At 39.2% G+C, this 13,817-nt stretch overlaps 1 protein-coding gene across 1 annotated transcript in view; it reads right to left on the reverse strand.

Moving 5' to 3' along the window:
• Positions 1-11,080, reverse strand: part of cntn3a.1 (contactin 3a, tandem duplicate 1) — a 71,442-nt gene extending 60,362 nt beyond the window's left edge. Inside the window, exons 1-2 of the mRNA XM_026332498.1 lie at positions 11,044-11,080; positions 9,241-9,272 (exon numbers count right to left, since the gene is read on the reverse strand). The gene's annotated coding sequence lies outside the window, so the exon portion shown is untranslated. The remainder of the gene's footprint in view (positions 1-9,240; positions 9,273-11,043) is intronic.
• Positions 11,081-13,817: the final 2,737 nt, after the last annotated feature.

Here is a 13,817-nt window from a genome sequence, read left to right on the forward strand (position 1 = left end):
TCACTTGTGACTCCTGGTTTCAAGAGCCAAATTGTCTGTGTGGGAGATATCACACAGAAAATCAAGAGGTAGTTTTTTCCTCTCGGCACCAGCCTTCACTTGCTGCACACTAATGACCATCTTGCCAAAGCGTTTAACCTTGAGCCAATCTGTCTTCTCACTTAGAAAAGCTGAGTTCTTGAACCATGAAATAGAGGTAGTTGTCCGTCTGAAAGGAGGCTACAACCCAGAATACTTCAAGATAAATCAATTATTGCCATTTCATCTGTCATGGAGTCATTGTTATTTCAATCTGTTTTTTGTTATGTTTACTGTCATAATTGTTTACACATGAATAAGTAAGTCCAGTGTACGCAGCTGTCTCAAAGCAAACAGGGAGCAATGTAAAAGGGGAAACATGGCAAACACAATCAAAGCAAAACCTGCCTGAAGAAATTCCCACTAAATATTGATTTGTGCCTTTTGTGTGTGTGTGTGTGTGTGTGTGTGTGAGGGTGTGTGTGTGTGTGTGTGTGTGTGTGTGTGTGCACCTGAGCAAATTAAATATTTTCTGAAACACATCACAAGAGAATCTGAAATGCACCAAAGTAGATTTATATGATACCCATCCCCTTGAGCTTTGGTCTTTGGTGGTTATATAATATTTCAGACTTGAAGTGACAGCTACCTCTTCAAAGAACAAACTTATAGTGACAACATGACAACATAAAAACACTGTATAAGTAAATGCATGCTCTCAAAGTGTTTTCATAAATTTGTATGTGAGTGGTATATGTGAGTATTTTCTCTTCTTATTTCTCCTCTGTCTTTGCGTGTTTGCCAGTCTCTTGGAGCAGACAAATGCCACCCACATTCTGTGTAGGAATGATCAACATATATGAATTTAATGAGTTTGGGTGATCTTAAAATGAATACATTCTTCTGCTGTTGTGATTAATTGAACTTACAGTAGGCATGTGCTGCTTTTGATTAGATTTGTCCTTATCCCTGAGCTTGAGAAGAAGTTGTGAGTGAAATCACTGGTGATGCAAATTAAAAATTGCTGTAATGACAGCCACAGTCAATAAAACACCATGTCAACTACCAGTCTCATACATAAATAATTTCATTAGATAATATTTACACTCTGATGAGACTTATTCTTTCACCACCAAATCAAAACTTTAATTTGATTGTGTGGTAATGAGAGTCCATCAGGTCATAACTGAACTGGTTGGCTGTTTTCTTCCCATAATTATCAATTGTGTGTTTCTGTTGCGCTTTGTAAATAAAATTCTTGTTTTCAGTGTAAATTGGTCTAATGTCATCAGATGCTGTGAGAAACCTATACCCCATGAATTTCAGTGCTTCTGCTTTGAGCCTTATAGAGTCATATAGTTTGGCTTTTAAATGCTTTGTTTGTGGTACACCTCTGCAGTGGCAGCAGTTGTGACTGTCTCTTCTGACTAATGAATAATGCACACTAAGACACCCTGAGTTATCCAAAACCAAGCCCCTCTTATCCCTGTTTGAGCGCATTGATTTTCCAGCTCTCACCAGCATCTGCTGAGGCTCAAAGGCTGCGCCTGTGTCTGGGGTAGAGGGATAAAAGAACAGCAGCAAGGCAAGCATCAAGCTTGTAGGGCACTTGTGGATACATGGAGTTAACTACCTGGTGCTCGGTTCAAAGCCGAGGCCACATCATCCCAGTCCTTATGATATCTGTAATTAGACAGTCTGTTGAACCGACTATGTGTCAACTTTGCTGTGATAATCTTCAAAACAGGTAACCGGCATTTAGCCGTGATGAGGCTTACTGTGTTTCAAGGTGAGAGCTTGCAGTAAATTCTTTTTAATTACCTACTGGCACAAGGAGAGCGTTTTTAATGAGCTGCGGACAAAGATGCAGTTGAAACTAAATCTCATTTTTCACAATCAGTAATGTCAGACACCAAAAAGAAATGATTATGTGTAATATCTTTGTAATCATAGCAGCATATAGTGATGATTAGAGCCAGAATGGTTTATTCATGTGTAAAATTTTAGACGTATGAAAACAGCATGTATTTACCCAGACATTCATTTAGGAAAATTTACTTTTACACTTCTACTTAGTTTTCTGTGTGCTGGCATTTTATTTTATAGTGAACTAATTCAGATAGATTTCTAAAAAAAAAAAAAATTGCAGATGCGCCACAAAAATCCAGTTAGAATGGGTTGCACAACTATGGCTATTTCCTGATAAAACATGTTTTACTTTCTGAAAGTCTAACAGAACAACTAATAGTGTCAGAACATCTTTCCTCTACGAAGAAAGAAGACAGATACCAAGAGAACGTAGTGTATTATAGATGGTTTCAGAATTCAAGGTCTTTCTACTGTCGTCATCTGTCCCATATTTAACAATTTCAGATTAAATCAATATTAATCTTCTGCTGACCAAAAGGGACTTCACTCCCATTCAAACAAACCAATCCAATTTGATAAGGAGCCAGACTATTTGGATAAGTGTGGCAAGCAAATCAGCATGAGATACTCTCCTAGAGATTGTCTGTTTTCTTATCATCCTTGATTGCTTTAAAGTCTTAGGCCAAGTTGTCTTAGGAAAGTAAGTTTACTGGAATTTCATGACTGCTATGGACAGGTTGTTGGAGAAAGGCTTGGTGAATTCTCAAATAATACCTCAAATACCGAAAGGTCACAAGAGCAAAGTATGTATGGTATAATCTCACTTCTTGATTCAAATTGTAGGAATAGGAAAAATGATGAGTGGCCTCCAGTAACGCCCCACATAATCCAACACAAGAGAACATTTTTCACAGTGCTCCAAAATGTATAGAAATCAATATTTAATCTGCAACGAATATCGGACAATGCATGAAAGAGTCTGAGATACAAAATGCTAGTGGTTTGCTGTCAATGGAATGGCAATGCTTTTAGAAAGGATTAGAAATAAACGTTGGGTCTGGAAAAGGATCATTGTTGCATTAAGTAGATTTTAGAATACGACACCTGCAGCAACAGAACAACACATTTACCCTCGACAGTCACCAGATTCTTCATTGTCACGTGATGAAAAGCATTTGCAGGGGATAGGAAACACATTTTGTCCATCAAGTAAAGCAGGGAGCACATCAGCACACCCAGACTTTTTGTTGAAGGTGACCTCAGCATTAGACAGAGCAATACGTTTGCATGACATCATGGCTGCTGTGGTTATGATCAAGATGGTAATTCATGCCTGCACTGTACAATATCTGTGTGTTCACAGTTCACAGTCAGAGGGATATGTCTTATGCTTGTTCTAATAGGCTTTGCTCCAGTGGGTGCAAGGCTTACAGGTGTACTGCTTCCTCTGTGTACACACACTCACAATATAAACACACACATAGTCACATTAGCTTTCAGGAGTCATCTCACCTTTCCACTTTGCATGACACTTAGCTTGTCCCTGCCTCTAAGGGGAAGCTGTTTTTCCATAATTAATCAGAGTGTACCGTACTTTGAAATGCAGATACGTGTCAGGGAGTACAGAATCTTATGCCATATTGTTTGTTTGATTATCTTATATTATTCAGTATATTGATGATTTTGGAGACAAGTAATCAAAAATTTGAAAAAGGAAACAGTAACACACAATATCCTGAGAGCTCTGAAAACAAACAGCGAATAAGGATGATGTACAGATTGAGCTTTTAAAACACATGGAGCTGGACTGGTCAGTACTTGCTGGCTATTTAGCCCTGAATAGACACTTTAATGGCCACTTAAGTGCTTTCTTGAAAATACTGTATCTGAGATCTTGGCCTCAGCACATAAAAGCCTTGCCACCGACTGCGACACCTGTCGAGCCACCTGTCACAAATGCTTCACCCACATTTTGGACTAGGTAGCAGAGTGGACACATGATCCCTCAGCACAGTGCTAGCCCAGCCCTGCAGGGACTTCCATCTCTTATAACAGGTACATCTGTTCCTGTTCATAAAGGACCAGCAGAACCACATTCACTGGCACAAACAAGGTGTGGGGTACTCAAGAGACAGCAAAGTCAGAATAAACACAATTATGTTTATATCCATTACAGTGTGGTTTTCAATTTTCTGTGATCAAAACAGTTGGTTTTTTTTTAGCAACAAAGACAGTTCCCTAATAACTTAATGATCGCATTGTCTGTGTTTTCAGATATACTGTCCTGGAGATTAAGACTGTGTTGGCAACCTGTCCAGGCCTGTCACTTAAAGAAATCGGCCCAGTGAGAGACGGACAGCCGGCCTCACAGTTGGTCAGAGCATCATCTTGCCAAGGTTATGAAAGGTCAAAGTCACCACATGCTTCCCAAACCAGACTCGTACAGTATCACTGATGTAGCTCCAAAAACCCACATTAGAACAACAAAGAGAAGCAGATTGTTATGTGTTGTTTGTTGCAGGGACCTAATATAATTTTTATGTTCTGGGTTTTAAAATGTAAAACTGGTCACAAGAGAATTTACATGTGAATTTGTGATAAATCACTGATGAAATAATAGTTTGAGGGTCTTTTTTTTAGGAGCTCAGTATTTATAGCTAATTCACAGAGGATCCAAAGTGATAAAACTGGGAACAATCTGCAGGAGTCTATCTCCAAGCACAGTTCTGTGGAAATTAAGCCCTGACAGACTCTGTGACTGTGTGTTTCTAATAGTTCACAGATTAATGTTTCATGCATGTTATAAAAATACCAGTAGACAGGAAAGTATTCTAGACCACAGTCTATTTATGGTTGCATGACAATTTTACAAAATATTTAATAATATATATTTTTCATTTTATTTAAATAATAGAAATGACAACACTAGTTAATCATATCCTGGCATGCTGAGACCAGAAGGGCTTAGGTTTTCAGCATCTCTAAAAAAAGTTGTAAATAAAAACAATATTTAAAGTTTAGATTTAACATAATGTCTCACATACTCACTAAATTCTGTTTTCTGCCAACATTAACTCTCCACCATACAAATCAGCAAATTGTACCATGTAATGTATCACACCAGTGATCGTACATAATATATAATGTGTAATTCTGATCCTAATTCTTTTTTAGTCATGTATTTAGTCTAATTTGTATGTGTAGAACATCGTTCTTAGCTGAACACCAGGATTTCCAACTACAGTGTATGTTTAATTCAGAAAAGTATGGGAGAGTAACAATTCTCTCATTCAATTACATTTATTTGGCAACAATGCTGAATATGATGTTCCATCCATCATCTGTACCCCCTTAGTCCTAACCAGGGTCCCAGGGATCTGCTGGAACCTATCCCAGCTCTCTTTGGGTGAAAGGCAGGGGTCCACCCTGGACAGGTCACCAGTCCATCACAGGGCCACATAGAGACAAACAACCTCACACACTCACACTCACTCCTATGGGCAATTTAGAGTCACCAATCAACCTGACATACATGTTTTTGGACTGTGGGAGGAAACCAGAGTACCTGGAGAAAACCCACACAAGCACAGGGAGAACATGCAAACTCCACACAGAAAGGTCCCTGATGGGTTTCAAACCAGGAACCTTCTTGCTGTGAGGCAACACTGCAAACCACTAACCTGCCGTGCTGCCCTAATGTTCTACTCTTTGTTATTTCTCACTTGGCGAGAAACCTAGCATTGTAAATTACAAGTCTTTATTGCTGTCATCACTGTGCAAATCCTCTCAAAAATGTAAAAAGCAGGAATAGTCATGTTTTATTCTTTTAATGAACAAGCTTCATGGCAGTGTCCTTCCCCTAAAGTCTTCTGGCTCAGAGAGAGAGAGGACAGTGAAGTGACTAGAGTGTTAGATTCACTGGAGTGGACAGTCAAACTGCAAGCCTGCAAACATGGGTCAGCCCATAGATCCTGCTCAGGAGAAGAGCCCCCTCAGGCTGCAACATGCAGCTAAAGGTGGAACACTCATTGAGGAACATTATAATGATGTTTGTCACTGCCAATGATTCCGCTTCAGTAGAGAATAAGAGGGATGTGAGTGGCTTTATAGTCAATGGGGCAGAAGAAAGGCTGAGAGAGACGGGGTGGGGAGGCTGAGGGGAGCAGGTTGGTTATATGGGTTGGTATGCTGAGCCTGTCACAAATGTCTGAGGAGTCAGTGTGTGGGCGGTAACCTCCCTGCTGATGACCTCATTTTACGAACATCAGCTAATGATTTAATGGCATGTAATTAAACAGATGTTGTGTTGTGGTTGTATAGTGCATTCACTAGCACACGTAGTGTCGTACTGGCTGTTAGTGGCATAGATCCACGTTATCCATGTCTAGCCATGGGAAATGCCAGCTGCACTGTTCTATGCTTCCTGCTCAGCCATAGGTCACACTAGACTAGAGCACAGAGCAAAGACCATAGCCTGAATGTGCTTGATGTGGTGTTTATCCCAGGAACCTCACTATTTGACCCCATTCAGTCCTATCAACTGTTAGCTAACCCACAGCTAGGAATGGATAGCCCCAGGGCACTCTAGTGGGATCAGTGACTTGACCTTACAATATCACAGTGAATATTTCTGAACCACCATAAATCCTCTGACCACTGAGACTTAAAACTTTTAACACTTTCACTTCCACTTGGGGCAGCAGAAACAAGTAACAGCCCTGGTATATCTTTTAGGTTAACATGCCAACCTTGTTAACAGCTGATGAATGTAAATACAACAATGATACTCACCTTTAATTGAGTTCAGTTCAGTTCACTTTTATTTCTATGGCCCCAAACAATAAAAATAATCTCAAGGCACTTTACATAGATAGCCCAACAATTCCCCCCTGAGCAAGCACTCGGCGAGGTTAGGGTTAGGGTCAGTCCGTCACAGAGACAAACATCCACACACACTCACACTCACTCCTATGGGCAATTTAGAGTCACCAATCAACCTGACATACATGTTTTTGGACTGTGGGAGGAAACCAGAGTACCTGGAGAAAACCCACGCAAGCACAGGGAGAACATGCAGACTCCACACAGAAAGGCCCCTGATGGGTTTCAAACCAGGAACCTTCTTGATGTGAGGCAACAGTGCTAACCACTCAGCCACCGTGCAGCCCAGCATGTAACGATCCTTTCTAAAAGTGTTTCTTCATGAATTTATCAAAGTCTATATAAATGTATGTTTCCTCATCTGACATATTAAGAAATAGCTCAGTGAAATGAGTTTGTAGAGAAAAGCACAGAGAAAACTTCTTAGATGTTCGTGTGGTGTTTGCTGTAACTGATTTCAAGGAAGAAAAATTGGATAGCTGACTCTGTGTTTTCAGTCCTGAAGTGTGAAAAAGCAGAATAATTTGTCAGCTTTGACTGGTGTTGGTGAGAACACAGTAACTGGAGGGCTGTTGTGTTAGCCGCTCTGAAGAGGCTGCACCTGGCCACTTGAATTTGGCCAAGCTTGAGGGTAGACATACAGAGAAAGAAAGCAGAATGATAAAAACATCCGAGACGGTTGCAGAGGTGCTTCCTAGGTGGGATATAGGTTTGCACATAGCGTATATGTGTGAGCAGCTGTAAAAGTGTGCACAATGTCTATGTGTGCACACTTGTATATGGGTCATGTGGTTCTTGTTTTGTATGACCCAGAAGTTAATCATCATCACACCTTGCTGGCTGTTTTGATATCATTTCAGTTTAGGTGTTTGAAACATTTCAAACCAACAATCCCATTAGCTTCCAAATGGAAAGCTGTTAGACACATGTTGTTTTACTCTTCAATAGAGATCGACCAGCATTTCTCCAGAAAATTACTTTGCCACAGTGCAATTCAACCTGTTCATCAGTTTCCATCTGTTTGTCTGTACAGTTAAAATCACTCAAGCGTGACTAATACAGAAAATGACTAATTTCTATTAGTTCATTTGTGGGTGTTAGCGCTGACTAATTGGGGTGACACTCACTTGGTGAAGTGAAATGAGGTAATACAGGACTTTGCCTGTCTTCACTAACATCTTAACTAAGAATAATTTGAGATAACAACCCATAGGTAGATAGATATAGAGAATTATTTTATTTTATTTCATTGTGTTCAGTTGCTTTCACATCAACAATAGGCTGGGATCAAATGGTCACAAAAGGAAATTGATTTGACTCATTTTGACCTGAGCGCTCCTCACTGGAGTGTGATGTAGGACTGGAGGCAGCCACAGTGCATTACACTGTCATGAAGGGTTTTAGTGCTTACCTTGTTATATTTCAGTGAAATACAGTACATCACTTCGTCCATTTCCACAATGCAACATACTGAAGCAATATTATCAAAAAGCTCATAGCCACATTACCAAACAGGGATAGTTTTAAATGTTGATATGTGCTCCATTTGCTATTAATTTATTTATTCTATTGTCAAAAGAAATCTCAATATAATCTCAAAATAAAAGGAATAACATGGATAACATTTGCCAACTAAAACCAATTTACTGAGCGTAGGGAGAACTAGTAATTAAATATAAGTGATAAAAACGCCGCTGGTGGCTGCTGTGGCATGAGACGCAAATATGGCTTATAGACCATTGCGCTACTGGGACCTTCATGAATTGAAGCCAGAGTTTGATTGAATTGACAGCTCCCCCTGATCATCAAATACCTAATGCAGAATAGTTGTAGATTTAAAGCGTAGGGATGCCTTCATATAATATATGCTGCTTGTTTTTTGTTACTGACTTTAGGGAGGACTTCTAGAATCAAACAAATGGGCAGGTAAATATTAAACACAGATAAGATTCATTATTGCCTGTAATCAAAGTCAAAGTCAAGTTGAAACCACTAAAAAAGGGATAGGATGGGTGTAACCCTAACTTTGACTGTATCTCTAAAAAAATTAAAAACAAGGCTTGATTATTTCTTCATTATTGGGTACACTGTCATCAGCATCTGACGTAGCTGGTGTATCATGACACTATAAAGTTAAAGTTGACAGTTGCAAGACAGTTTTTTAGTATCCTTAGAAAAGAACAAATTAAATTTGTAATTTAAGAAACATAGTCTTTACAAGTAAACATGCAACAGGTTGCCAAACAAACACTCCTGCAGGATGGTGACTATTATTGTTACATGTGCAGGCACAATCGCACACACAATCCACACAATTAAACTCTCTGTAAAACTCTGTAAAATATAATTACTGTAAAATATAATTACTATGCATGAAAATGAAAATATCACTGGCTGATGTGGTGACATGAACCAGAAGGTAGACTACTTGAAATACCATATTATCATGGTGCAAACAAAGTTGATCTTTACCTTTCAAGCAGGTCTTTTTTGTTCCAAGATGACTGAAATTGTGAAAACACAAACATCAGCTACACAGAAATTCTTAATATTCTTATAGAACAGACCTCAGAGCATTATGCAGACTGGTTAATTCAATTCAATTCAATTCATTTTTATTTGTATAGTGCCAAGTCACAATACAATCATCTTAAGGCACTTTACAAAACACAAAAAAACAGTTTGTAGGGTTGTTTGTGTATATGTAACAACTGTACCAGCTGCCACTCATATATCAATGCTGCCTGCTTATTAGAGCCTATTAAAAATAAATGGACTAGTCTTACTTTCTCTGAAAACTGCAGGTGCTGCAAAAAGATCTTAATCGCACCAAAGAGGACCTTAAACTCCTGTGCTCTGGGAGAAGAAGTGTAGGAAAGAAACTCCCGAAACTTGAATTTTTGTTTCTTCTGAGGGAACTCATACCTTGTGTGTGTGATTGAAACCCACCTGGCTCCCCAGTAATTTGAACCCTTCCTCTTGCATACTATAACTGTATATGTTATAGAGAGGTTCTTATCCTTCTAATAAGATCCAGAAACGCCTGCTTCTAAGAGACAAGCTTTCTCCCAGTGCAGCCTTGGCAGCGTTGGAGAAAGGCTTGTGATGTGTGTCAGGTTTCTGACATGTTGCTTAGATACTGATAGACCCTCATGGGTGTCACTGGAGGACTCCTCCTACAGACTAGAACAAACAAACCGGCAAAAGCATCACAAATGTCAGAAGTGACATAATGAGGACGATGAGAGCACTTCTCTTAAACTGAACTACTGAATGCTGCATGCAGCCACGTGCTATAGTCGGAGTATACCAGTTTGACCTCTGCTAGTTTGTGGAAAATTAAATAAAACGAAGAATCTGTACCCTGTCTCAGCTGTTTATATAATATCAATTATTGGGGTTTAACTCTTTGACATGTCGCTTGGACCTGCTTCAGTACTAACTGAATGACCATTTGTGTGGATGATGTCCAGATTAAGGCATTAGATCAAAGCCCCTGTCTCATGTTGTGACACACGACTCATTTTGGTGTAAACGCTCAAAGCAAGTGTCATCTGCCTGTTTGATGCCCAGCACCTGAGAACTTATAACCCTCAGTACAGATGAACACTGAGTAGGGATCCGGTCATAACAGAACCACTTGTATCATCACGAATCACCCGACTCCCTGTGACTGACCTGATCAGATTAGATGGTGCAAAAGAGCAATGAAGGTCAACTTTTTTATTTTTTGCATTAAAAAAAAAGGGAACATATTTCTCTTAAAACATAATTATAATGTTTTATAATATTGTATATAATATATATTTAATAAGCGATCCACAATATAATATTGTTAAAGTTAAGTCAGGGAGTTTGGCAGAATTTTGAAACTACTTAATCTGGAAGTAAATTGAAACACACTCAAAATGTTGGTGACAATCACTAAATTGCTGAGCACAACTGTGTATCCCAATATGATCAAAGTTAAATGTCTGTGAACGGTGATGGATGTGTACAGCACACAGTTTGGGTAGTGCAGGCTTGCCTTACTTGTCTTTACTTCTTGCCATCTTTTCACATAAATAGGATTAGCTGAACTGGGCCTGTTTTAAAAATATGAAATATTTCACACTTCTTTATCTTGCCACATTTGGCTTTTTATCACTGCTGCTGCATTGTGATATCTCAGCAATTACCAGTGAACACAGTGCTAAAAGGAGAAACTAACTAAAAGTAAATGCAATATACCCTTTAAAAGGTAACTTAACACCAGAAAATATTGTTTTTGCTCACCTTCACTGTTTTACCTTCTCACCTTGCTGAAGTGTGTCCATGCAGTCTGATGTGAAAGCAATGCCTCACAACATAGAGAAAGAAAAAACCCAGCACATTAAGTGATTTACAGTTGTTAAAATAGTTAAAATATTTTTCTTCAATTATGCAAAACACTTCAAACTTCTCTCATCTTCCCATTGTTAGTGGAACAACAGATTGCATTTTATAGGAGTTTCATCTTTTATCTCATTAGTTCAATTCAAAGTAATTATGCATAAAATCATCACACGTTTTAATGATTTTTTAGTACTTGTATTTCACTTTTTTTAGAATTAAACCAAACATTTATTCCTGTGTCATCATATTAAAAAAGTTTCATGGAACTTTTAAAATCTTGGTTGCAGGGAGCCAACAAATAGTGATATTCTGAAATAAGTCTTCACATTGTGAAAAATATTGATATGGCAGTGGTATGCATAGATGTAAACAGAAAATAAAACACTCATTTAGCCACGACTACTTCATGACCTTGCTCTCAGCATTGAATATTCATGAGCCTGGAAAGATGGAATTGTGTTTTGGGTTAAGGCAGCATTTCATGGCAGGGTTACAGGAGGTGGGGGAGCAGGAGGGTGAAAGTCATGTTGTCAGGGAGAAGAACAATTGGAAAGGACAGTGGAGGCGCAGAAGATAAAAAAGCCAAAAAAGCATCATCTGTTCGTCAGGATGACACTCCACTATAATGTGTCGGTTTTTCTCATGTCTCATTTCTCTGAGCAGAGGCAAAGCAGGTGAGAGTGAGGTCACAACAGAGCAAGTGACTCTATGACATCAGTGTTTTTCTAATCATCAAACAACCAAAGGATTGCAAAAATTTAAACAAATAACCCAAAATCACATAAATGTGCCTCCATGTGTGCATATTTCTGATTTAGTACCTAACTCAAACCAATCTTTGTCCACGACTACTATCATTAAAGCCTCCAACCAAACCCACATGAGACCACTTGATAGGACTGAAGCAGTGATGTCAGTTTTGGCTTCAAGGGAGGATGGCTTGACTTTGTGTAGGGCAAACTGAAGTCAGGGAGGATGGAAGGGGAGTGGGGGCAGTGGGATCTTCTGATGCATGCTAAAGTGCCAGTGAGTGGACTGGCATCTATTATTTATCTCCCCTACCCACCATTAAGCCTGTAATGAGCTGGTTTAATTCACTGGGCAAACAGGCTTACAGCAGTCATGTATCAATAAATGTTAATTATCCTGGCTCCTGGTCGCGTCTCAAAGTGCCCCAACGCTGCAGTCCTGGCCTGATTGCTCCAGCATGGAATCCAATATGTTAGATGTCAATACCGCATCAAATGAGGAATGTGGTGAGTGTTGTTTAGACAATTAGGGCTGCCTTCTCTAGTCAACCCTCTATAGGTAGCGTAACACTGGCTCATCTGAATTCTCTTTCAACTAGGCTATTGATCTGGCAATAGATCAGTGTCAAATCATTGTCTCACAGCACTGAATTATGGATCAGACATTTTGATCCCATACTATTTGTACACTGATCAAATATAAGTTGGATGTGAGTTTCCCAAATTGACTGAATTTGTAGCTTTTAGCAGTGATGCCATCGGCCATCTCAGCCTTGACTCACAGTGTGTTACTTCTTCTTAAAGGTGCAATGTGTAATGTTTATACCAACCTATTAGCAAATATATTATTCATAAGTATGTTGTCTTTAGTGTGCAATGACTGGAAAATGCCAACTGTTGCATTTTCTTAATCTTACAATGAGCCTTTTAAATCCACATAGGAAGCGGGTCTCCTTACATGGAGTTGGCCATGTTGTGAGGCCATGTTTCTAAAGTAGCCTGGGATGGACAAATCAAACTCTGGCTCTTGATCAAGAATTGCATTTTGTTTTAAATATGAGAACCACCATACCCTGCCTTATGTCTGGAAACAGGAGGATGGGGTATGAACAGGTGGTCAGAAGATTGCATTCTGCAATCTCACCACCAAATGTGGCTAAATCAGTCACATTTTACACACTGCACCTTTAAAAGCTGATTAAAAGACTACAAAAGCATAGAAACAACCCTGGTGTGATCGCTAAGCTACTGAACATAACATCTTGAACCAGAAACAGAAACAGACTGAATATATTACTAAATTAAAATGGTCAGAATCAATGAATCAGTTCACTTAATTTACGTATATGGAAGCTCATCTGAATGGCAATGCACTTAAAAACTACTTTGTCAGTAACTACGAATCTTTAAACTGAGCTGAACAATTTGAACCAGCAGAGTGAATCATAATTTTCCCTTCTGTTTCTTACTGGGAGATTCTCACAGATTGATAAAAATTCTTGCCATAAGCTCATTAGCTTAGCTTAGCTTAGCATCAATAGTGAGAAAGCTTCTGCAGCTTGGTTCTCTCCATAAAACAGCAGCACAGAGAGACAAAACAATAACCTTGTGTGGAAACAAATATACTCACCTCAGCAGTCCAGTGAGACGAGATTTACAGCTTAGGTACCTACAGATCACATCCCTCTAATTCAGTCATGGCCTAATAGATAGAGAGTCGGACTTGTCACACAGAAGTTCAAGTCTCAAGACCAGCAGGAATTGGTGGTGGGGGAGTGAATAGCCAACAGTACAATAATACACAAGCCAATAATACACAATAGTGTGTGTGTGTGTGTGTGTGTGTGTGTGTGTGTGTGTGTGTGTGTGTGTGTGTGTGCGCACCTTGGATGGGTTAAATGCAGAGCACAAATTCTGAGTATGGGT

This window comes from Mastacembelus armatus, chromosome 7 (assembly GCF_900324485.2).
Source record: "Mastacembelus armatus chromosome 7, fMasArm1.2, whole genome shotgun sequence".
In the NCBI taxonomy this organism is placed as follows: Eukaryota; Metazoa; Chordata; class Actinopteri; order Synbranchiformes; family Mastacembelidae; genus Mastacembelus; species Mastacembelus armatus.